Here is a 24501-nt window from a genome sequence, read left to right as displayed (position 1 = left end):
ATGATAGTATGCCTGTGAAGTACTTAAGAAAGTCCTCAGTCAATGGTAGCTTTTGCTGGCTAGTAAAACTGCTGGTCAAAGGATGTCAAAGGAGCTTCCCAGGTAAGGGGATTCTTGAGCCCCTTAGCAGGTGTGGAAATGAAGAAAGCACTTTTAACACAGTTGACCATTCCCATCTTCCTCCATACTTTCTTCATTTGGCTTTTGGTTTTTCACTCTACTAAAGACTATATGTTAAAGTTAAGTTAACCACCACCAATACGTAAATAAATTATAAATCATAAGGAGGAAGAAACAGAGAGAAGACATGAGTATGTGTGTAATAATACATGTGTAAATAACACGTAAGGGAAAAACCATGCATAGTTTTTAACAGTCCTTGTTTCTTTAACTGATCACCAGCAAAGTTGATATTTAGAACTTCTTTCCTCCACTACTCTTTCCACATTTCCTTCCTTTGTCCTCTGCCAGGACATCAGCTGATGTGGGTTCTTTACCTGGCAGAATGATCATTGCTTTCACTTCTAAAGGGTTGGGGTCTTTCAGGTTCTGCCTATTTTTCCATTAAGTATTACTATTGGACCTGGAAGTACTAATAGGCATCCCTAAGCATCCCCTGGGTTCCAGACAGTCCTCCATGCCCTCCTTGTATGGCAGCAATCCAATTTCTCCTTGGTAATCAAAACTAACCACCCCAGCAGGTAGAATAACTTCCTTCTTTGCCTTTTAATTTAGTGGCCTGAGGAGCCCATAATGTTTCAATTGAATGGGTTGTGTCCCCTGGTGGAAGCATTCTTCCTTTGGGTACTCAGACCACCAAGACATCAGAACAAAGTTCTATAAGTATGTTATTAGGTCAATAAGTGAGAGGAGCCATTTCTGCTTTTACCCCTTGATACTTTGACCTCTGTATTTTGTCTATGGGTACAACAGTAACATATATCATATGCTGATTCAAAGTATATACTGCATCCTGTAAAACAGCACCCTAAATTTTCACAGTGTTGTCTCTCAGCTGGTGCCACGAATAGGTCTTCAGCAGGCTGTTCCATTCCACCATTCTATCTGGCCCACTGCTTCTTACAAGATTAAGATAGCAGATCCCATGGGTGTAGGTAAGACCCATTGCCTCACTTATTTTGCTGTGAAACATATTCCTTGATCAGAAGTAGTGTTGAGAAAACCATGACAGTCAATAATGTATTTTGCAATTTCGTGGAACTGAGACAATAGCCTAGTATAGGGCATAATTTGCATCATCTGGAAGGCGTTAGCACCCCTAGGCATGAAAGCACAAGGGGAAGAAAGATTGTTTCTGGGCCAAGTAAGAGCTAGAGACTCAGAGGAGGTACCTCCCTCCTACCCACCCTGGCAGGAGCTATGGCCACCAGGGACACAACTATCGCCAGAAACATGGTGCGGAAGTAGAGAGGAATCAGGAAAGAAGAAATACTTCAGTCTCCTTCTCCTGCTGCCCTTTGATCTCTAGCCAGTGCCTCCCTTTGTCTGAACCCAAAGGGAACCAGAGGGCAAAAAAGCTGTGGTGATGCTTCAGAGGGGCCAGGCTCCCAGAGCACAGAGTAGAGCAAAGGAAGGCAGGGAGTGGACATGGGTGGGGGTGGGGACCAACCTGGGAAAGAATTATTCAGGCAAATGAGATCTGGGTGGACTTTCTGGTAACTTTGAAGTCCTAAGTAGAAAACTGAAGGGGTTAGGGTTTCAATTAATATGCTCATTTCTTCTCTGTTGGAAAGTGGACTGGAGCTGGGAGTGAATGGCTGGCTGCATAGTTACTGTGGAAACCAAAGATCTGAAGGGGCCCTGTCACCCTTTGGACAAACACCGGCAGACTGGCATGCATGTCTCCCAGGGACCAGGGACATTACTGCGAGTGATGTGCCGATCTGCAGTAGGGTGATCACATTCTAGGGATAAAACTAAATTTAAAAAATATTTACATTGGCAACTTGTCATTTTGGAAAGGGCTCAAGATCCAGAGTCAGAAACCTCTGTAATAAATGAGGAGCCTTCTGTTTCCAAGATGGAGAAGGGATGGGGAGAACGGTAATACCCACTTTGCAGGAATGGCAGAGGGATGACATGAACATACTCTGACATGAAGCTAGTGCTCAAGAATTGGTGGTTGTTAGTAATAAAACTGCATTTCAAGCAAGATTGAGAAGAAAGACATCCAGAGAAAATAGAAAAATGATGATATGAAACAACACTAAGGTTCTAAAGGGCTATGTTCCTGTCTTCTTTATCTTGGCATCGCTGGCACCGAGCCTAGGCCCTAACAAGGAGCAACCACTCACAGCTGATGAACGAAAATGACACAAAAACAATTCCAATGGGGATGAGGCCCCAAGGTCTGAAGCAGATGACCACATGTGGGATGGAGTTAACAAACAAGCTAAACTTGGAGTTTTAATTTAAGGATGCAAATACAATCTCATTCACATCTTTGGGATCTGAAGGAATGGGATTGAAGCTTAATATTGTTAGATAAGCCTGAGATTGTGCAAAGAAAAACAGTTCATGAAAGACATGGACATAGAGGCCCTATATTTGAAGGTCTAAACACTTCTGAATCTAAGAGTGAGTACCCAGGTGGAGAGTAATGTAAGATAAGAGCATTACAGGACTGTATGGGAGTACCCCTGGGGCTACTGGCCCAGGGAGTCTGTGAACTGTTATCAACATAATAATTGCTAACATTTATTAAATGCTCACTACATGCCAAGTGCTTAAGGTAAATCACCTTTTTAGGTTCAACGTCAACCCCGTCAGGTCAATCCTATCATTCAGATTTTACAGATGTGGAAATCAGGGCTCAGAGAGGTTAAATAACTTACCTATGGTCAGCCAGCAAAGAAGTGGTGGAACCAAAATTTGAGCCTGGGTCTCATGAATTTTGAGTGATGATCCTGGCCTCCTGGTATTCACGCTGTGTGGTCTCCTACCCCATTGTTTGTTGGACCAATCGAATATGGTAAAAGTGACGACTTGGCACTTCCAAATCTAGGTCGTGAAAGACATGGTGGTTCCTGCCTCTCTCTCTTGGGTCACTCTCTCTGGGGAAGACGACTGCCCTGTCATGAGAAAAGTCCCAATTGGTAAGGAACTGAGGCTTCCAGTCAACAGCCAAGCAAGGAACTGAGGTCTCTTGCTAAGCCACATTAGTGAGCTTAGAAGTGGATCCTCTAGTACCAGTCAAGCCTTTGGATGACTGCAGTTCCTGCTGTTATTCCACTTACAACCTCATGGGATACTGTAAGCCAGAACCACCAGCTAAACCACTCCCAGATTCCTGACTACAGAAACTGTGAGCTAATAAATGTTTGTTGTTTTAAGCCACTAAATTTTTATGCAATTCATTATGTTGAAATAGATAAGCAATACAATATTACAATAGCAACACAATCAGAAGCCTAATGTGTTTCTCAAAGTTCCAAAGTTTCTAATCTGGGCCTTGAAGGTTGAATGGGAGCTCACCTAGAAAGAAGAGCAAAGGACGTAGCATGTGCAACAACTGGAGACTGCACTTCAGCATTTGAGATCCTTTAAATAGAATGCTTCAGCTGTGAGAAGAGTATGTGCAGGAAGCAGAAAGAAACGAGTAGATAGGTGTTGCTTACGTCATGTTAAGATGTTTGGACCCTGTACTGTAGGTAATAAGGAGCTGCTGACCAACATAATAAGCCAAGACAGTGAGGAGGATAGACTTAAAAAAAAAACACATATAAAAGCACAGAGATGAATGCTTGTTAGGAGGCTGATGGCACTAGTGGGAGATGTTGAAAGTGTGGGCAGGGATGGGGGGAGCAGAGAGGAGGGGGACAATACATGGAATCGAATGGGCAGAATTACAGTGAGTTCAACACAGAGAGGAGGCCAGGCACAGTGGCTCAGGCCTGTAGTTCCAGCACTTTGGGAGGCCGAGATGGGAGGATTGCTTGAGCCCAGGAGTTTGAAACCAGCTTAGGCAACATAGTGAGACCCCGTCTTTACAAAAAAAATAATAATAATAAATAGAAGAAATTAGCTGAGTGTGGTGGCACACACCTGTAGTCCCAGCTACTTGGGAGGCTGAGGCAGGAGGATCACTTCAGCCCAGGAAGTTGAGGCGGCTGCAGTGAGCTGTGACAGAGCCAATGCACAACACCTGGGTGACAGAGAGCCTGTCTCAAAACAAAACAAGCAAAACAAAACACAGGGCGGGTGGGGAGGAGACATGTGAGAGAGAGAACAGAGACAGAGACAGGGACAGACAGAGGTATGGCATAGATGGAGAGAAGTCCTTCACAAGGGACACTGATTTGTTGGTATTTTTATTTTCAAGCTGTAGACCAAGACCTGGAATTAACACATCAAAAGATTCTATGACGAAACCCATTTAAAAATAGGATCCATTTTTTTCTTTTCTGCACGGGGAGAAAGTTTAAGCTCTCCTCACTATGAGTTTTCAAGTATAAAAGACTTTTTCTTCCATGATTTTGAGAACAACTGTGGACTCTTGTGACCAGGACAACAGGGAAGCTTGCAGCAAGATAGCTCCAGGTTGGATTCACGCTTCGCACCCCAAGGGCTGCCAGCCAGAGAGGAGGAGAAGCAATCACTCCTGCAGTTTCTGAACACTACACAGACGCCAGGTAGCTTCTTCAGGAGAACAGCCCTCTGAGGAGGCAGGAAGAGGAGGCTTCTCTTTCAGCAGCCGGAGCTGCTGAGATCTCTGGGCAGATTAAGCTCTCTCTAATGGATGGGCTCCAGCCTGGCACACTCAGTGGAGAGGGATCCACTCATCCATCATCAACACAATATGGTCCTCCCTGCACTTCACAGCGTCCTCTTGCTATTGAAAAGGCTTTTTTGCCTTCTCAAGTTTCTTTGTCAACAGTCTATAGGAAGAAGCTCAGGCCGCCACCGGCAGAGGTGAATGCAAGCTCACGTTTTATTTCTGACTGCTTAATCATTGCCTCGATCACTGCTCAAGCTCTGCCTTTGTTTCCAAAGGTTACATGTGGGAAAACTTCTTTTTCTATGCTGAAATTAATAGGGAGGCAAAGATGAGTCCACTGATAAGCAGAGCCTTAAAACTCACATAGAGAAACAACTTTGCTGGAGTGTGTGTGAGTGAACCACTAAGGAATCAGATAGTGTGATGGCAGTTATCATTGCAGGTTAAGACATTTCTACAAATATTTCGACACCTCCATATACTCACTCCTTTCCCCCCTGAGTGGAGAGACTCAGCTACCAAGAGAGGAAGCTCAAAAAAAACAGAAGCTTCAACCAACCAACCAACCAAAAAAAAAAAAACTGTGGGTTCATCAGAGGTGGTAGGGAAGACAAAAACATGGGAGGAGCAGCTGGGCGCGGTGGCTGAAGCCTGTAATCCCAGCACTTTGCGAGGCTGAGGTGGGTGGATCACCTGAGGTCAGGAGTTCGAGACCAGCCTGGCCAACATGGTGAAACCCCATCTCTACTAAAAATACAAAAAATTAGCCGGGCGTTGTGGTACGCACCTGTAATCCCAGCTACTCCGGAGGCTGAGGCAGCAGAATCGCTTGAACCCAGGAGGCAGAGGTTGCAACGAGCCAAGATCGCACCATTGCACTCCAGCCTGGGCAACAAGAGCGAAACTCCATCTAAAAAAAACAAACAAGCAAACAAACAAAAAACACGGGAGGAGCAATAAAAAGGAATCCATGCTTTGATTTTTTTTTAATGAGAGGAAGGGAAGGCTGCTGCCTCTCACTTCTCCCTGTTTTGTTGTTCTTTTAAGTAGCATGTGTCACTCTGTATATATCCTGTCTATGTGTTTTCTTTTATTATTATTTGTCCACTTGCCTAGAATGAAAACTCCATGGGAGCATGGCTATAGTGTCTTGTTCACTCCTGCCTCTCCAGGGCCTGAAACAGAAGTAGGTAGACAGAGCCTGAAACAAAAGTAGGCAGTCCATAAACTTTGCTGAAGGAATGAGTGAATGAATGAAGACCCCAAGGATGAACCTCAGGAAGGTGAGCCTGGGCAAAGGTTTTCAGTCCTAGTCCATCATGACCACATAGCTGGAATACACTTATTTCACTTTGTCACATGAATTAGAGACTCATTTGGGGAAACAAGCATCTGTTAGAGTTGCAGACATCTCTGAGGGGTAAATGGCTGTTCAAATCTTGCACCTTACCCTGATCCTCACTCTATCTGCTTTCCAAAAACATGGAGCTAAGATCCCAGCACTGAGAAGATGGGCATTCCGAGCAGGGGGCATTTAGGTGTAGACAGCCTCAGTGACTCCTGGGTTTAGGATCAGTGAGATAATCTCCAGTATCTACAGTGGGCAGGTGGAAGAGTGTCTGATGCAAACTGTATCTATTTACAAGCTTTCCAGACAGCTGGGCTTGTGCCTTGGAAATACAATAATATTTGTTTCTCCTCCTTCCTCTTTACTCCTTGGCCTCGTGTTCTGCAGTACTGGAACTTGGGTCAGATTTAGCTACCTCATTCATTCATTTATGAATTCATTTAGCCAGTGATTATGGAGCACAAATTTGTGCCGGAAACTGTGCCTCAGTGTCCTCAACAGGTTCTGATTTGTGAATTCCAAAAGCTTTTGTGATCTACTGGGTAAAACATTGTTTTCTAAGGAAAATGACATGCTGATTGCTGAACAGCATATTCTAATTACCTTGTGGATCCCAGGCCATTCTTAAATTGGGTTTTGTCTGTATTGCCTTAGACTGTTAATGAATTGTTTCCCAGTCTGATTGAATGCTCCTTGAAGACGGACCCGGGTCCAGCCACTGCAGTAAATATTGCTAACTTGGGGGTGTAATTCTGCTGCTTTTGTGGTTGCTGCTTTGCTTATTTTTTTATGTCTGCTGTTTCCTGTGAGATTGTTTCTGTGTTTCATATGGGGGTTGATGTTCGGTGAGGTTTATGGAATTTCTGTGCAGCTTGGTTTAAGAGTATCTCTTCAAAAAGGCTTTTGCATTTGCTTCTGCCAACCTTGTTATCAGCTCAAGTTGTTTCTTATGTTGAATTATTGGGGATGACCTCCCCCACACTCAAGTAGTATAAATTAGAACCTCGCTGGGTGTGGTGGCTCACTCCTGTAATCCCAACACCTTGGGAGGCCAAGGTGGGCAGATCACTTGAGTCCAGGAGCTCAACACCAGCCTGGGCAACATGGCAAAACCCTGTCTCTAGAAAAAATGCAAAAATTAGCCAGGCATGGTGGCACATGCTTGTAGTCCCAGCTATTCGGGAGGTTGAGGTAGGAGGATTGCTTGAGCCCAGGAGGAGGAGGTTGCAGTGAGCAATGATCATGCCACTGCACTCCAGCCTGGGCAATGGAGTGAGACCCTGTCCCCCCAAAAATTTTTTTAACCTCAAACCCTTATGGTATAATACCTGCTGTGGGTATAATCCTTTAGTTACGATTGGATGCTTGCTATGATTTCTCAGAAGGAAAACATTTTTTCCTACCCAGAGCTCTTTACAGCTAAGCAGAATTTCCCCAAATGTGCCTTTAAAAGGTATTGGCTTATGCAGGCTTCTCAGTTTGATGTCTTGTTCCTGAATGAGCAATGAAACCCCAAACGGACAACCTTGCCCTCAAGGACAGCCGAAGTATCAGATACTCCTTGCAACTCCTTATGTCAGCTCACACTCCATTTGTGGACATGGAGCATTTCCTTCCTTTTTTCTTTTCCTTTTGCAAATCCAGTTATGCATTTAAAAGGATGCAATGTACCCATTATTTCCAGGTGTTTTATGGCACTAATGTGTATGGCAGAAATGGGTGTTCTCTAATTGTTCACAATTCAAGGTAATTATAGACATATTGTTTCAAAATTAAATCAATAGATTTTCAAGCCATGCTATGTATAAAGCTCCATGCGGGACACAAAAAGGGAAAAAACACTATGTACCATGCACCCTTAAGCAATTTCACACATGCTGTCTTATCTAATTTTCACGACAGTCTTATGAGACAGTTATTATCCCCATTTTATAGATGAGGAAGCTGAGGCTGCATGATAAGTGGCTTGCTCAAAGTCACATATCTAATCAATAAGACAGCTGGCATAAAACCCATATCTCACTCCAAAGTCTGTGCTTTCCCATTGCACAGGTTCATGACATAGTCCAAGGGAGAAGACATAGCTGACAAAAGGATCAATAGCAGTGTAAGAGTAGACAAATAAAACAATAAGGACTGCATTGCAATAGATGTTATGAAGAGGGATGGACATGATTCATTGCTAGTGAATATAGGCCAAAGGGCTATAACTTCAGAGTAGGCAGAGATTTGTGGGCCACAGTGGGCAAGATGGAGGAGAAAGTTAGCTTGGGCCTTGAAGATATTGTCTCAGTGAATGAAGGGGAGAAGACCATGCCTGGCAGTGGAGAGAGCACAAGCAGAAGGTGGGAAAGCGTGTGCAGGTTATGGGCTCCATGAGTAGATAGGTCATGGCTATATACAAGTATGCTGGGAGATAAGATGGGGAAAGTTTGAGTCCAAGTATGGAGGGCTTTGATTGGTAATGAATTTGGATTTTATTTGGTAGGCAATAAAGAACCCTGGAAGACTTTTGCCTGAAGAATGATGTAGCTGAGGCAGTACTTTAAAAAGATGTGTATGGAAAACCATGTACAAATTAATTGTCAGGGGAGAGAATGAAGGCAAGGAGAGAGCTTGGATTAAGGGGAAGCAGTGAAAATCAAATGGAACAGATGAATACCTAGATATTTCTCATACTGAGGGTGCCAAGGCCAATTGTTCTTAATTAAGCACCAATCTGGTTGATTCCATGGGAATTTGAGATGTCATCAAGGTATATTGCTATTGTCATCTTCCACAGACTGAGCACCAGTCAGGCCACTGGGTCTGAGTCCCTGGGGCTGGAGCGGGTCCAGTGGGCAATTTATTAAAAGTTGCCAGGAGAAGAAGGGTGAATGCAGGCCACATCCTGGGAAACACACACTGAACGTCAATGCTGGAGAATTCTGAGTTGTACCTCTAAGTTCATGGATGAGCATGATATAAGGAAGGGAAGGCAAAAATAAAAGTAGAAAGACAGGTACTGAAGTATTGTAAATGAATGGGTCCAGTATTTGTGAATGGAACCCACAACTTGTTTTAATTAGCTTTAAGGTGTCTAGTACATTGTGGGTCAGCTTAGTTTAAAGATATAGGACTAAGGCGAGCAGCTTTAACATCTGAGCTGAAAGGGATATAAAGATGACATACCCTCTTCTAAACTTCCATGACTCTACCACAGCACTTATCATAATGCATCATGATTATCAAGTTTTATATCTGTCTTCTCACTAGACTGTGTACTCTCTGTGGGCAGGGACTGTGTCCTGTTTATCTACATTCCTGGCATCTGGCACAAAGCCCAGCACAGGGTAGATGCCCAGCTAAAAGTTAATGATGGCTTGGACCAGGGTGATAGCAGTGGGAGTGGTGAGAATTGATCAGTCTTTAAATACATTTTGAAGATAAAGCCAAATGGGTTTCCTAATGGATTGGCTATGGAGTATGTAAGCAAGAGAGCAGTGAAGAATGATGCAAGGATTTGGGTTTGAGGAACTAGAAGGTAAAGTTGCAATCATCTGAGATGGAGAAGGCTGCAAGCAGAACAGGTTTCAGAGAAAAGATCACGGGTTCACATGCTGATGCTGGGTGTCTATTATGTTCAAGTGGAGATGGCAAGTGGCAGTGGTTTCTTACATTTGAAATCTGAGAGAGAGGTTTGGGCCAAAGATACAAGTTTGGGAGTCATCTGCATAAAGATGGTATTAAAGAGTTCTAAACTGGGTGTTATCACCAGGGGAGTAAGTGTAGACAAAGAAGAGCGCCAAGGTCTGAGTCCTGGAATATTACAACACTCAGAATCTGTGAGAAGAGGAAACACCAGCAAATAAAACTGATAAAGAGCAGCCAAGGAGATAGGAAAGAAACTAAGAGAAAGGGGAAGTCCTAGAAGCCAAGTGAAGAGAAAATATAGCAAGGAGAAGGGGGATCAACTGTGTCAAATGCCACTGATACTCAAGTAAGATGAGGAGTGGGAGCTGCCCATTAGATTTAGCATGTGAAGATCATTGATGTCCATGATAAGACTTGGGTGCCTGGTTGGGGCAAAAGCCTGAGTGGGGTGAGTTTAAGAGAAAATAGGAGGACAGGCATTGGAGACAAGCAGTACAGACAACTCATTATAGGAGTGCTGCAATGAGAAGCATCTAAATGGGGTGGAAGCTGATGGGCAAAGTGGGATTGAGAGAAGCCACTTGTTCATTTAGATGGAAGAAACATCAGCGTGTTTGTATTCTGATCCAGTACAATGAAAAGGCTAAGAACTTAGACCTGCTAAGCTCACATACTCAGGCTTCCATCTTCTAGTGATGACTCCTATTGTGAGTTCATTGAGGATGAGAGCTAAATGTCTACCCTTACCTCTTGACATAAGATATATAGAAGATGATTAGCAAATATTTATCAAATAAATGACTATGCATAAAATACTTTGCAAACTCTCTGAGCCGCAGTTTCATCTGTTAAATGAAAGTAATATCACCTACCTCAGAGAATTAAATAAGATAAAGTACATATAGTATATAACAAAGAGCTTAGTACTTAGTATATGCTCAGTAAATAGTTAGTTTTATTGTTAGTTCAATGCTTTCATTTTACAGATAAGGTATCTGAGGCCCAGAAAATAGTTTGTTCAAGATTGCACAGTTAATGACAGAGCTACCAGTTTCCTAGACTCATATTCCTCAGCTTTTTCCACATAACCAGAGAATTTACCTACAATTCCCAGGTACCACAGATGTGGGTGCTTTCAAGCCCCTGTAAATTCACTAAGTTGATGAGAAACCTGGATATTAGTAATTAATGGCAGATCTGAAATCTCTCTAGAACCTTCCTATGTGGCCAACATATGTCTTCCTGTCTAATTTGTCAGGATACTCTGCAAAGTCAATCCTGGTACAAGGCTCCATATTCATCTTGAAGCTTTTTCTTGTTTTACCAGAATTCTGGTTTTAATTTTTTGAGTAGCAATCCTTGTTACTCTTTACATACCCAAGTCAAGGGACAAAGCTAAGCCACATGCTTGTTTTGTTCATTATTCAATATTATGTAAGTCTAGATGACTGACTCCATAGTTTAACTCCAGGTGACAATGTAGATATAGATCCAAAATATGTTTCTGGACAATATTAATAGAAATTTTTATGACCTTGGAACACACCCTCCCTCATTGTACTTGCAATAGATGAATAACCTGCTCTTGCTAAGATGAGTGAAGAATGTTTACCTTTGTCAACATTTATTAGTGGAGTACTATATGCAGCTATTCCTTTAATAAAACAGTAAATCTTCAGCAAAGTTTATAGGTTGTCTTTCATCCAAAGACCTCAAAGAAACTTTACTAACACTGTGTCATTATTAATCATACAACTTGCCAAGGGAGGCAAGTGGTGATTGTTTCAAAGAGAGAAACTGAGGTTCCAGGAAGGTTTCTGTGACTTCTAAGGGTCATGAACAGGGTAAAAAAGAAAACAGAAAAAAAAGAAAGAAAGAGAGAGAGAGAGAGATCTGGGCACTGAGCCCAAATTCCTGTTGCTCAGGCCAAAGACCCAGCCCTCCTCCTAGAGCTCTCTAAACATTTCTTTCTGATAGAAAATGTAATTTACTACCTTGATCTGTTAAGCAGAAATGAACTCTGAACCTGTCTTCAATGACAGGGAAAGCCAACCTTTATTTCTGAAGTTACTTCAAGTCATAAAATGCTTGATTCACTGTATTAAATAATACTGTATTAAAATAAGTAAATAGCTTTGTAGTCATAATGATAGCTTGGATTTAAATGGTGCCTGTGCTCTGAAAAGCAGGGTAGTTCACAGGCTTCTGCAGACCTTTGGTCTCATTTGGCTACCCTCCTCTACCCTTCTTCTTTTTTTTTTTTTTGACGAAGTCTCGCTCTTATCCCCCAGGCTGGAGTGTCATGGCGTGATCTCGGTTCACTGCAACCTCTGCCTCCCCGGTTCAAGTGATTCTCCTGCCTCAGCCTCCCGAGTAGCTGGGATAACAGGCGCCTGCCACCACACCTGGTGAATTTTCATATTTACAGTAGAGACAGGGTTTCACCATGTTGGCCAGGCTGGTCTCGAACTCCTGACCTCAGATGATCCACCCGCCTAGGCCTCCCAATGGCTACCTTTCTTGACTTCAAGTATCCCTTTCCTTCTCACAGGTCTTTTCTTCACCAACCTGCTTTCTTCACTCACAACCTTATTCTTTCATTCAATTATTTTTTCTTCTGCACTAGCAGCTCTCAAGTGAAAAGAAACCCCCTGCTTTAGCTGTATATGAAGAAAGACCTCCAGGCCCTCTGGAAGAGCTGTGGAAGGCCATCCTATGTGGATCCTCCAAGAGGCTCTTACAGGAATGAGTTAAGATCCCATCTTGTTTGGAGGTAAATGATCAGTGTTTCAGAGACTGACTAGAACTCATCAAACATTCAAGTTCTCTTCTAAATTTCCCAGTCCCTCTTCTATTTAGATCTGGGCCTTATAACTAGTTCTGGCCAATAAAAAGAAAGGCAGTTGAGAATTATATTCTTCCTCCATCGCCCTCTTAACTTGCTACAGTGACCTTGGAGGTCACATCTTCCAAGACACTACAGCTACAAGATGGAGGATGGTTGCCCACCTGACTTCTGACTTTGCATGAGCAGTAAACAGTCATCCGGTTACCTGGAGATCAAAACCCCTGAGATTTTGATTGTAGCAGCTGCTGTCAATTATCCTGACTAACAGCAGGAATGAAATATTGCAACAGTTTAAAAAAATCTAAGAGACGTGGCATTAGCTTACCAGTTAGGCTGGATAGATGGAAATCCACGATATGCAGTGGCAAAAAATTTAATGAAGTACGGCTGGCGATAACTTGGAAAGCAGACCATGAGCCAACTGAGTTTATACATTTAACACAGAGGCCAGCCAACTTTTCCATAAAAAGCCAGATAATGAATATTTTCAGCTTTATTGGACAGACTCCTTTGCAACTACTCAACTACCATTGTAGCATGAAAACAGCCATAGACAATATGTAAACAAATGAACATGGTTGTGTTCAAACAAAACTTTATTTACAAAAACAGGTAGCACTCTGGATTTGGTCTGTTGGCTATTTGCTGACCCCTAGTCTAGGGGAAGAGTTTAGATAATATGTTGCCATTGGCTGCATTTGACAAGGAATTAAAGTTAAGAGATGAGTTTAGAAAGCGTCGGCCGGCTTGCAGGCAGAAATTAAAGAGAGAAATCAGGAATTTGGATTCCCAACTTTTCACAAGCTGTAAGTGGTCTAAAAATGCTGTACAGACCCCAGTATCCACTTAGATAGGGAGAAAGAGGATAAATACACAAAAATAAACCTCCTGATAAGCAGAGTAGGCATGGAGGAGCATGAATGTAAGGCGAGCAGATTAATATTTGAACAAAGACCTGAAAAAAGTAAGGGACAAGCCAGGTGACTATATAGGGAAAGAGCAGAATTATAGCAAGTGCAAAAGCCCTGGAGCAGCAGTGCACCTAATACCTGCAGGGAACTGCAAGGATGCCAGTATTGCTGGAACCGTGGGCACAAAGGGTGGGAAGGGGGGTGGTAGTAAAAGATAATATCAGAGGGAGGGCAGATGGGCATGGGGCAGTCTTCAAAGGTAAATCATACAGGGCCTTGTAGGTCATTATGAAGATGCCAGCTCTTATTCTGAATTAGTGGGAAAGCCATAGAGGGTATTGAGGTGAACAGGGACACACTCCGACTTATATTCTTGAAAAGATAATTCTATAATATGGCAAAACCCCATCTCTACAAAAAAAAAAAAGAAATACAAAAATTAGCCAGGCATGATGGCTCACGCCTGTAGTGCCAGCTACTTGGGAGGCTGAGGTGGGAGGATCATTTGAGCCCAAGAAGGTCGAGGCTGTGGTGAGCCATGATCACACTGCATTATAGCCTCGGTGACAGAGTGAGACTCTGTCTCAAAAAGAAAAAAATTCATTCTGGTTGCCGGACTGAGACAAAACAAAGGGGGTGGGGAGTAAGCAATAAGACCAGCCGAAAGTCTTTTGCTGTAATCCAAGCAAGAAATAATCATTCATTTATACATTCATCTGTTCCCTGAGTGGGTCCCAGAGTCTCTGAATCATCTCAACCATTTTGCATCTAGTTCTCAACTATTCGCAACTAGTTCTCAAACTTGGCTGCACATTAGAATCACCTGAGAACTGTGATGATGACTGCTCCTAGGGTTCTACCTCCAGAGATTCTGGTTTCTTGAGTATAGACCTTGGCTGGGGTGGCGTTGGAGTAGATATTGTGTGGCCCGACATCAGGATTTTTAAAGCTCCCCAGGTGATTTTCTTGTGCAACCCATTTGGAGAACCACTGATCTATATAATACACCCTCTTTGAGCTGAGCTCAGAGCCTGGTGGAGTTCCCAGTGTTCAATAATCTTCCAGGTCTCTGGCCTCATTTTTTGACTGCAGGGAGCATCTTCCCTCTTATTGACAGCTTTGCAGTCCCCATCTGGGGTGCAGGAGACTACAGGGTGCTCGGAAGTGTCGATCCTGGAGGCATCATCAAAACTACCTACTTGTTTTGGGGGTTTTTCCAACTTTTATTTTAGGCTCAAGGGTACATGTGGAGGTTTGTTACATGGGTAAATTGGCATCGTGGGGATTTAATGTACAGATTATTTCATCACCCAGTAATCACCATAATACTTGATAGGTAGTTTTTCCACCTTCACCCTCCTTCCATCCTCCACTCTCAAGTAGGCCCTGGTGTCTGTTTTTCGTTTTTTTGTGTCCATGGGTACTCAATGTTTAACTCCCACTAATAAGGGAGAATATGTGATATTTGGTTTTCTGTTCACTGTAATGTGTTTAGGATAATGACCTCCAGCTCCATCCATGTTGCTGCAAAAGACATGATCTCATCCTTTTTTATGGATGCATAATATTCCATGGTTAATATGTACCACATTTTCTTTATCAAGTCCACCACTGATAGGCATTTAGGTTGATTTCATGTCTTTACTATTGTGGATAGTGCTGTGATGAACATATGTGTGCGTGTGTTTTTGGGGTAGCATGATTTATATTCCTTTGGGTATATACCCAGTAATGGAATTGCTGGGTCAAATGGTTGTTCTGTTGTACATTCTTTGAGAAATCTCCAGACTGCTTTCCACAGTGGCTGAACTAATTTTTCTAATGAACTAATTACATTCCCACCAGCAGGGTATAGGGATTTCCGTTTCTCTGCAGCCTCACCAGCATCTGTTAGTTTTTGACTTTTTAATAATAGCCATTCTGACTGGTATGAGATAGTATCTCATTGTGGTTTTGATTTGCATCTCTCTAATGATTAGTGATATTGAGCAGTTTTTCATACTCTTCTTGGCCACATATATATCTTCTTTTGAGAAGTAGAAACATCTATTTTTTCCAGAGTTTCTATAGCTTAGCTTAGCACTAGGGAAGTGGGTGGGGATTGCTGGGTGTGCTGTGGGAAGATGACCCTTCCATAAAAGACAGCAGGGTGGGAAAAGGCCCCATGTTTTCAGAATATTAGTATATATATACATATATATGTGTATATACATACACATATGTGTATGTACATATACATATATGTGTGTATATATACACATATGTGTATGTACATATACATATATATGTATATATATACACATATATGTATATGTATATATACATATATGTATATATATACACATATATGTATATGTATATATACATATATGTATATATACATACACATATGTATATGTATATATACATACACATATGTATATGTATATATACATATATGTATATATATACACATATGTATATGTATATATACATACACATATGTGTATATATATACACATATATGTATATGTATATATACATATATGTATATATATTCACATATGTATATGTATACATATATATACGTATATATGTGTGTGTATATATATACACGTATATATATATATATTTAGTCGACATCCCTGTTCTATCCCAAAAGCCTAGGCCTGTTTCTCTAGCAGCCTGGAAAATCCAAATGTAGCAAGAAACACTTGTCTGCATCTGAAACTGGCCATCAGAGGACAGGTCCTTGACACACAAGCACAGAGTGGTCTTTCCTACAGCTCAGACATGCCCTTTGCTCCTTCCCCCTGTAAGTCACCCTCCTTCTATGTTTTCCTAAAGAAAGTTATTTTTACCCACTTTGGAATGCCAGTTCGGAATAGCCTCTGGCATCTTGGAAGGCACTGTACAGGTACTTTTCATCTCTAATTGCTCCTGCTTCTCCATTTAAAAGAAATATTTTCAAAGCAATGGAAGCAAGTTACTCATTCAAATGCTGTTAACAAATAACAGGACTTAAGTGTGTAATCTGAAGTTACTCAGCTTTGAAAAGTTGCCCTGAGGAGTTAAAATTTCTGCTTCACTGGAAATTAGAAGGGAGGATGGGGGGGATGTCCTTATGTGAGGAATTTTCAGCCCCTGGAATTTTATGTCTGATCTCCCTCACATCTGAGCTGGAACGTGAGATCCAGTGCAAGATTGCAGGAGAGGGCGGGCTGGGGACAGTTCTGGGGCCTGCAGGTGTTCCGTTTCTGTGCCAACCAGCAAGGGCTGCTCCCCCTGCACCAGCAAACACCCGCCAGGACTTGCTGGAGCCCATGTCAGTGGAGTCAGCTTATAAATTACTCGGGATCATCATTCCATGTTGGATCGAATCATAGAGGGTGGAGTGTAGAGGTGCTGCAGCCTGGGCTTCAGGTGGAGGAACTCCACAAGCAAAGGCTGACAACGCAGCCATGACAAGCCACAGACTCCCAGCGAACTCAGCCCCAAGCCTACACTTTCTCTCATGCCACAAGAGCAACTGAGCCAAAAGCTGGGAGCCTGGGCCCCTTCTCCCATTTCTGTTTTAATTACTGCTTTTTCTTTTAATATATATTTCCCGGCATGCCGTACCATGAGAAGTAGGGACAGCAATGCCCTCCGGGGAGGCTGCACATAGTAAGTGTTCAATATAGTTAAGTGTCAGTAAATGTCAGTTCCCTTCTGTGGTTTAAGAAAATATGCAGGCCCCAGGGTGGTATGGAAGAGATGTGACTGGTGAGTCCTAAAGTGAGGTCAATAATAAGGGAAGGAAAATGTTAAGGAGGTCAAGACTCCTCGTTAGGGAAGAAAAGGGACTTCACCTGTGCCTGCCAATCACCAAGGACTCTCAGGTTTGGCTCTTCTGTGGACAGGTCCAAGCTTAAAAGAGGACTCATGGCATAGGAATTCTGAAAATATTTATTAAAGAGAGAAAGGATGATTCAATTAGAGGTGGGAGGGAGGGGCCATGATTAAAGGAAGAGACAGAAGAAAAGGACTTCAAGTTTCCACTTGAAGGTGGCTCCTCATCCTGTTGGCAAAGTTCTGAGGAAGAAAAGGTATATATGGAATGCCACTTACTCCACTTTGGAGCTTCAAAGAGGGTGTGGGGAGGCAGAAGGAAAAGAGGCTGAAGGAGAAAGAGCAGGAAGGGAAGAGTCAAGGGTGAAGTGCTCAAGTTCTCCCATTCTGTGCTAAGAATAGCAGGCTCTCTTCAGGGGAAATTCAGTCCCTCTTCCCACCATGGACTTGACCTCATCAGGCTCTCCAGCCTTCCCCAGACCACCCACCAACAGGGACTCATGATGATAGTTTGAGAGTGAATACATTCAAGGCCCAACCCCAGTACTTTACATATCTCCCCTCCAAATCTAGAAACCAATGTCTTGGCTCCCTATGATCCTACAACTTGGCTTTTTCTGCATAAATCCCCTTTCAAAGCTCTTGTCTTAGAGCCAGTTGATACTGATCGACACATATTTTAATTAAATTTGCATTTACCTATTGATTTTCATACCCAGTCTCATTCCAAAAAGGATTGGAGGCAGCTTCTAACATTTCAATGTGATAATCACTTTGATAAATCTGCCTTACCACCCCTGTTCACAAACACCTGTATCTACATCCACGAAATATAGATGATCTTCATAGTTTAATTGTAAAACAATACACAAAACACCTTTGAAACCTGGCTCCAAGTTTTAAAATAGGTGCATTGTACTTTGTATGCTAAGAAGTTTCAGACAGGATTGGGCGTCCTGGCCACAGAAATAGAGTCTTGTGGGAGACCCCCAGTTTGGATTCAGAGTTTGGGATGGCCAGAAGTGTGACCGCTTTGATTTTCTTTACTTGTTAGGTGTAGAGAAAAAGAGGTACACAGGTTGTGTTGAAGAGCAGAGTTTCGCCCAAACCAGGTGTTTGGAGCACTGGAGGAGGGAAATTTTCCTCCCTTCCAGGAGCCCCTGCAGCATCCCAGATCTTGCCAACTCAGGCCCTTTCCCAGACAAACTTGCCTCTCATCCCTCAGGGAGTCAATTGATCCCAGCTGGAACTGTAATCCTTTGCTAAAAGGCTTCTTGGCTGAAGCCCAGCTCAGCAGGGAAGGGTTCAGCTTTGTCCTTGGGGGGGCTTCTGCAGGAGGTCCCATTCTTGGGGACTCTGACACTGTGGGAATCTGGCAGGTGCCCCTTCCCAGGTTCACAGAGGTTGCTTTGGGGGATTGCAACAGGACTTGCTTCTCTGGTGTTTATCTCAGTGAAATTCAAGAAAGTCCATGTGCAGTTTCACCCTGGGATAAAGGAGGGTCTTCTCTTCCTACCAGCGACTCCAGGCGAGATCCTCTCCTCAGCCCAAAGGGCTAAAGAGGAGGCCATTTTACTCGTTGTTGAACTTAAAATGTGTAATTATCTTCTGAAAACAGCTGAAGGGCTTAGGTAAAGCATGACACAGGAGAAGGTATTTAAACAGGAAACAAGGCAGCAACTTTTGCTGGAGCAGAATACCTGCTTTCCAAACTCCAGATCGACTTTGGAGGAGGAGAATAGCATGACAGCCTCCATGTGTGAGTCCTGTCAACACTTGGCATCCACCTTCCCATTCACTTTTCACAACACTGCATGGTAAGCCATTTCACAGATAAAGAAATAGAGTCTCAGAGAACTGGAGTAAATTGCCCAAAGATGCGCAGCTACTCAGTAATAGAACCTGAATTTGAACCTGCTGGGTAATTCTAGAGCCCTCAGCCTTAGCCACTACACAGCGCTCCTTCCCATACTGTCACTACCCATAGTCGTTCAGCCATGCATTCCCTAGCCACTAAGGCAAAGCAAAAGATAATGGGCTCACTGAACCTCACCCCTCAGATGGGCTAAGTCACACGGCACTTTTGTTTTCATTGTGAATGCCCATCAGTGAGGCACATACTGCCTGTTACAGCAGATCTGCTTCGTGCATTTGTAAGTTTTGCCTGACCCTGGTGTGCATTTGAGTTTGCGATTCCAGGACTACAACATTTCTAATAGGAAAAATGTCAGCTCTGTCTTATTTTGATATTGACATGCTTTGGGGATGCCTTAGGAGGCTAGGAAGCCTTCTAAGTAGCTTCTGAATTTAACACATTTCTATAGAACTGTTACAAGCTGATTGGGAATGTGGAAGCATGCTCACCAAAGACGGTTTTCATTAGGCTCAAATCAATGATGAGCTTTTCCTGAGAACTTGAGGCTTTAGGAGAGAGTAGCATGGGCCGTTGGATTATTATAACAACAACAACAAAAAGATTTTAATACATTTTTCTCTCATCGTTTTGCCTGATGACAGATGCAATCCCAGATCACAGGCATTTGGTGCATGAGAGCTTTTCTGTTTACAGGTGTCCACTGTGCCTTGGAGAGGGCTGGGGCACCGCCCTAGGGATTGTTATTTCAGACAAGAATTTCACCCTACAAAGTAAAGGCAAGACAAAATGTCATTGTCCCTTTTATGCATCACAGAGGCACATTGGACTTGTAGAAGGAGCATACCTTTTAGACACTAGGTGGACTAGGTAAAATCTGGATTTGAATCCAGCTTTTTCTACTTCACAGTTATATGACCTAGGACAAGTTACATCAAGTACATTTTTGAGTCCAGTTTCCTCATCAGGGAAATGCAGATAAAAATACAGACTTTGTTAAGGTACTGTAAGGATTAGAGGTGATATATGGAAGACCCCATGCAGGGAAGACCCCCTGGAAGACTCTTTGTAGTCGATCTAGATATTATCAGGGGCAGCGTGGGGCATGCGGCACTGCACATGCTGGCCACTAGCTTGCACAGCAGGTCTTCAAATAATGTCATGTTTTTGTTTTTGTTTTTTTGAGACAGGGTCTTGCTCTGTCACCCAGGCTGGAGTGCGGTGACACAATCCTGGCTCAACCTCCTGGGCTCAAGAGATCCTTCCACCTCGGCCTCTTGAGTAGCTGGGATCACAGGTACACACCACCATGCCCAGCTAATTTTTAAATTTTTTGTGGAGATGGGGGTCTCACTACGTTGCCCAGCCTACACCATTTCATTAGAACATGGATAAGAAAAAAAAAAATCCATGCCTTCTGGGGCCACAGTCTGTGTGGAGTCTGCACTCTCTCTCCATGTCTGTATAGGTTTTCTCCAGGCACTACCACTTCCTCCCACATCCCAGCGATGTGCACATTAGGAGAACTGGTGTGTCTACATGGTCCCAGTTGGAGCGAGCGTGGGTGTGGGTGAGTGCGCCCTGTGAGGGAATGGCATCCTATCCAGGGCTGGGTCCCACCTTGTGCCCTGAGCTGCCAGGAGGGGCTCCGAGCACTCATTACCCTGAACTGGAATTACTAAATAATGATTTTGTTTTTATTCATCAAATGCATGTATAGCTCACATTTATTTCAGTGTTTAGTATTAGAAGTGTTTTGAGTCTTTACCTAGAAGTTTGCTGATGTTTTTGTGACCTGAAATATTCTGTAGGGACTCAACTCTAGTTTATAGCCATTAGCCTGTAGTAAAATTGGTTTCCCTTTAAGTTGTAGTTCCAAGAACCTAAGGACAACGTTCACTTACTGTACTGTCAAGGTCAAAGGAACTGCTCTGTTTCAGAATGGATGGTTGGACTTCACAAGGGTAGAAAATGCCACACAGCACATCACCTGAAGTGGTGCTCAGAGTGTCGGGTTTCTGGTTTTCAATTATTAAAAACACGCAAACAACGAATACCACCCTCCTCCCACCCCTCTCACCCCACGTGGATAAAGCCAGCTTCAAACCCCTGGGTCGTCCTGGGTGAGGAGCCCTCAAATGGCAGTTTGCTGCCCTCTGCTGTCCATATCGAGAAGTCCTGGGGAGGATGCTTTGGGCAGCACCGCCCGCCTTAACAATCCAAGGAGCTTGGGCGCCCAAGAGGGAGGGAGTACCAGGAAAAGCCACATGGTCGGAGGGGCCTGGTGAAAAAATGAAAATGTGGGACAACTTCTTAAAAACAGTGAGAGTTTCAAGACAGCGAACAGAGTATTACGCTGAGCTGTGGACATTTGTGAGGGTGGGGCCTGTGCCACCATCTCCCACACTCTGAAGCTGGCCTCGTTATTCCCTGATCCTGACATTGCACGTCAGGGCTATGACAGAGTCTCAGTGGTTCCTGAAGAGTCTAAGTTTAGGAGAATATGTGGGGAGAGGAGTTGCAGGTAAGGTTCTCCCTAATATGCCAGGCTGAGGGGAATCGGTTTCTCTTGGCTATAATGTAGTGGTATTGAAAGTCTAATTTTTTTTTTTTTTTTGAGACAGAGTCTTGCTCTGTCACCAGGTTGGAGTGCAGTGGCGCAATCTCGGCTCACTGCAAGCTCCACCTCCCAGGTTCACACCATTCTCCTGCCTCAGCCTCCCGAGTAGCTGGGACCACAGGCGCCCGCCACCACGCCCGGCTAATTTTTTTGTATTTTTAGTAGAGACGGGGTTTCACCGTGTTAGCTAGGATGGTCTCCATCTCCTGACCTCGTGATCCGCCTGCCTTGGCCTCCCAAAGTGCTGGGATTACAGGCGTGAGCCACCGCGCCCGGCCAAAAGTCTAATCTTTTTTCCACTTCCTTGCTATTGGAGTTTGAGAAAGAAAAAAAACAAAAAAACAAACAAACAAAAAAACAGGACTCCTTGTCCCAGCCTTGGGAACCAATTCAGACTCAGGGAGTCAGACAGATGGAGATTAAAATATCACCTGCATTACAGAACAGACTACTCTGGAGGACAGAGCTTGGCAATGATGAGCGTGCTAAAATGCACTCCCCAGTTCCACCAGGAGAGATCCACGCAAATGAGAGTGTGGGCCGACTGCTGTCACCCACTAGTTAGCTAACTCAGCACACTTCCATCGGGAGGATTAAGGAGCAGAGCAAGACGCCAGGAGGATTTAGAGAAAAAGCCCTCTGTGTGGAAACCAGAGCAGTGGGGGGCCAGTGTCCCCCCGATATTATTCAGGGGCTAACTAGGAAGATAGACACCACTCCAAGTAGTTACAACAAAGGGAATCTGATGCAGGGAATTGGTGGAGGTGCTGGGAAGAGAAATCCCAAGATTCTCAGGAATACAAAGTCACTGCCATTCTTAGGATGAAGGAGTGAAGGGGTAAGGTGCTGTTCCCCGATCCCCAGCCAGATCACTGGCAGGAGCCAGAACCTGTGAGGGTCCCTCTGGCAGGAGCTGGAGCTATGAAGGAAAAAGAGCCACTGCTGGATATGCCACCTGAGATGGAGAGAGACGGGACGAGACCCTGACTTCTCCCTTCTTCCCATCCTGTTTCCTACCAGAACCTTCCACTGGCCACTCTCAGCTGAAAGGCAGCTGATTCAGCACCTGGAGAAGACCGGCAACAGGGCTGAGTTTCCTTGCACTGCAGAGGAGGGGAGAGGCAAGGAGTGGACATGAGCACGGAGGATCCAGGGCACTCCCTTGATGGTGATGCCCTCGAAGGGCTGCCCCGTGCCCATTGTACAGAATGTGGATTCCACCCCACGCCATGAGAGCTCTCGCGCAGGCCCAGACCACTTTATAAGCCATATTTCCCACCACTTCCTGTTTCTGGATCTGTCAGGTTATTTCATATTTCTAGGCCCTTAGCTTTGCTTCCTCTTCCCTGAACGCCCTTTGCCCACATCATCCCAGCTCTCCTTCTCCTCCTGCCTTCTGTCTTCTCTTCCTCTCATTTCTTGTCACCCAGGCTGGAGTCCAGTGGCGTGATCACGGCTCACTACAGCCTTGAACTCCCGGGCTCAGGTGATCCTCCCACCTGAGCCTCCCGAGTAGCTGGGACTACAGATGCACACCACCATGCCAGCTAATTTTTAAAACTGTTTTTAGGGATGGGGTCATCTTCCTGTGTTGCCCAGGCTTGTCTCAAACTCCTGGGCTCAAGTGATCCTCCCACCTCAGCCTTCCAAAGTGCTGGGATTACAGGCATGAGCCACAACATCCCGCCCCTTTTCTCTTTTTTTACCCTTCTTTCCTATTTTCTTTTCCATTTTCTTTCCCTCCCTTCTTCTTTCTTTCCTGACTATTAAGGAGTAGATTGAATTCAAGGTCTTTATGTGTGTCAGTTTTTGTTTTCCAACAAATATTTCTTAAAAACCAACCATTGAAACGTAATGGTAACCACTGGCCCCTGTCTCCGCCTCCACACCTAAGAAGCCCCAAATCCAGATGTGTCCATTAAAATCAGTCCAGATCTTCTTTACCAAGCCACTAGATGTCATATTAATTTCACAGCAGAATAGGGAAGCCCATGCCGGAGCTGAAAACCTGCAACAACAAAAAAGCATCTAAATACTGCAAAAAAAAAAAAAAAAAAAGAGAGGGAGAGAGGCATCTTAATATTTGTCCTTAACACGTCATACCAGACTTCTGCTTCCAGGAATGACTGGATGTGGTTTTTCTAGGTGGACATAATACAAAATGCAGCTACCTGAAAACAATGGAAAGTGGACAGAGCAGGCAGATTCTGGTGGGAAGTCCACGCAATAAAGAAAAGATGTTACAGGAAGTGAGCGCCCATTTTTGCTGTTTTTAGCTTGGAGGCAGGTGCAGCCATTGTGCAAACCAGGTGTGGTGCTGGTGGAAAAACAGCCATCTTTTTGGACTATGAAAATGGAAGGTTGAGTTCAGGGCAACTATAACTGCCAAAAGAGAGAAGAAAGAGTTCTGGAAGAGAAAGAGCCAAAGAGGGAATTCCCAAATTCTTTCTGCTCCTGTCTGTGGCTGATCCCAAACCACGGACACACACAGCAAAAACAAAAGCATCTCAGCCAGAGACAAAAGAGTCTAAATTTAGAGACTGGACCTGCCACCTGAGAAACAGAGTTTGAAGTTAGAGTTCAATCACAAAAAAATGCCTGCTAAAACAAAATAAACAACACCTATTAGAGAAAAGGTGTTCTCTTATCAGAATGTAGGGCCTCCACAACTTAACGTTTATAATGTGTACAATCCAAACTTATTCGACGTATGAAGAACT

At 43.7% G+C, this 24501-nt stretch overlaps 1 long non-coding RNA gene across 1 annotated transcript in view; it reads left to right on the top strand.

Annotated features, from left to right (window-relative positions):
* LOC100608827 (uncharacterized) overlaps positions 1–24501 on the top strand; it is a 60975-nt gene that overhangs the window by 5747 nt on the left and 30727 nt on the right. The gene's annotated exons all lie outside the window — the stretch shown is intronic.

The sequence above is a fragment of the Pan troglodytes genome, chromosome 9 (assembly GCF_028858775.2).
Source record: "Pan troglodytes isolate AG18354 chromosome 9, NHGRI_mPanTro3-v2.0_pri, whole genome shotgun sequence".
Taxonomy (NCBI): Eukaryota; Metazoa; Chordata; class Mammalia; order Primates; family Hominidae; genus Pan; species Pan troglodytes.
Note: the sequence above shows the minus strand (reverse complement) of the source record. Positions and strands in the feature narration are given on the sequence as shown.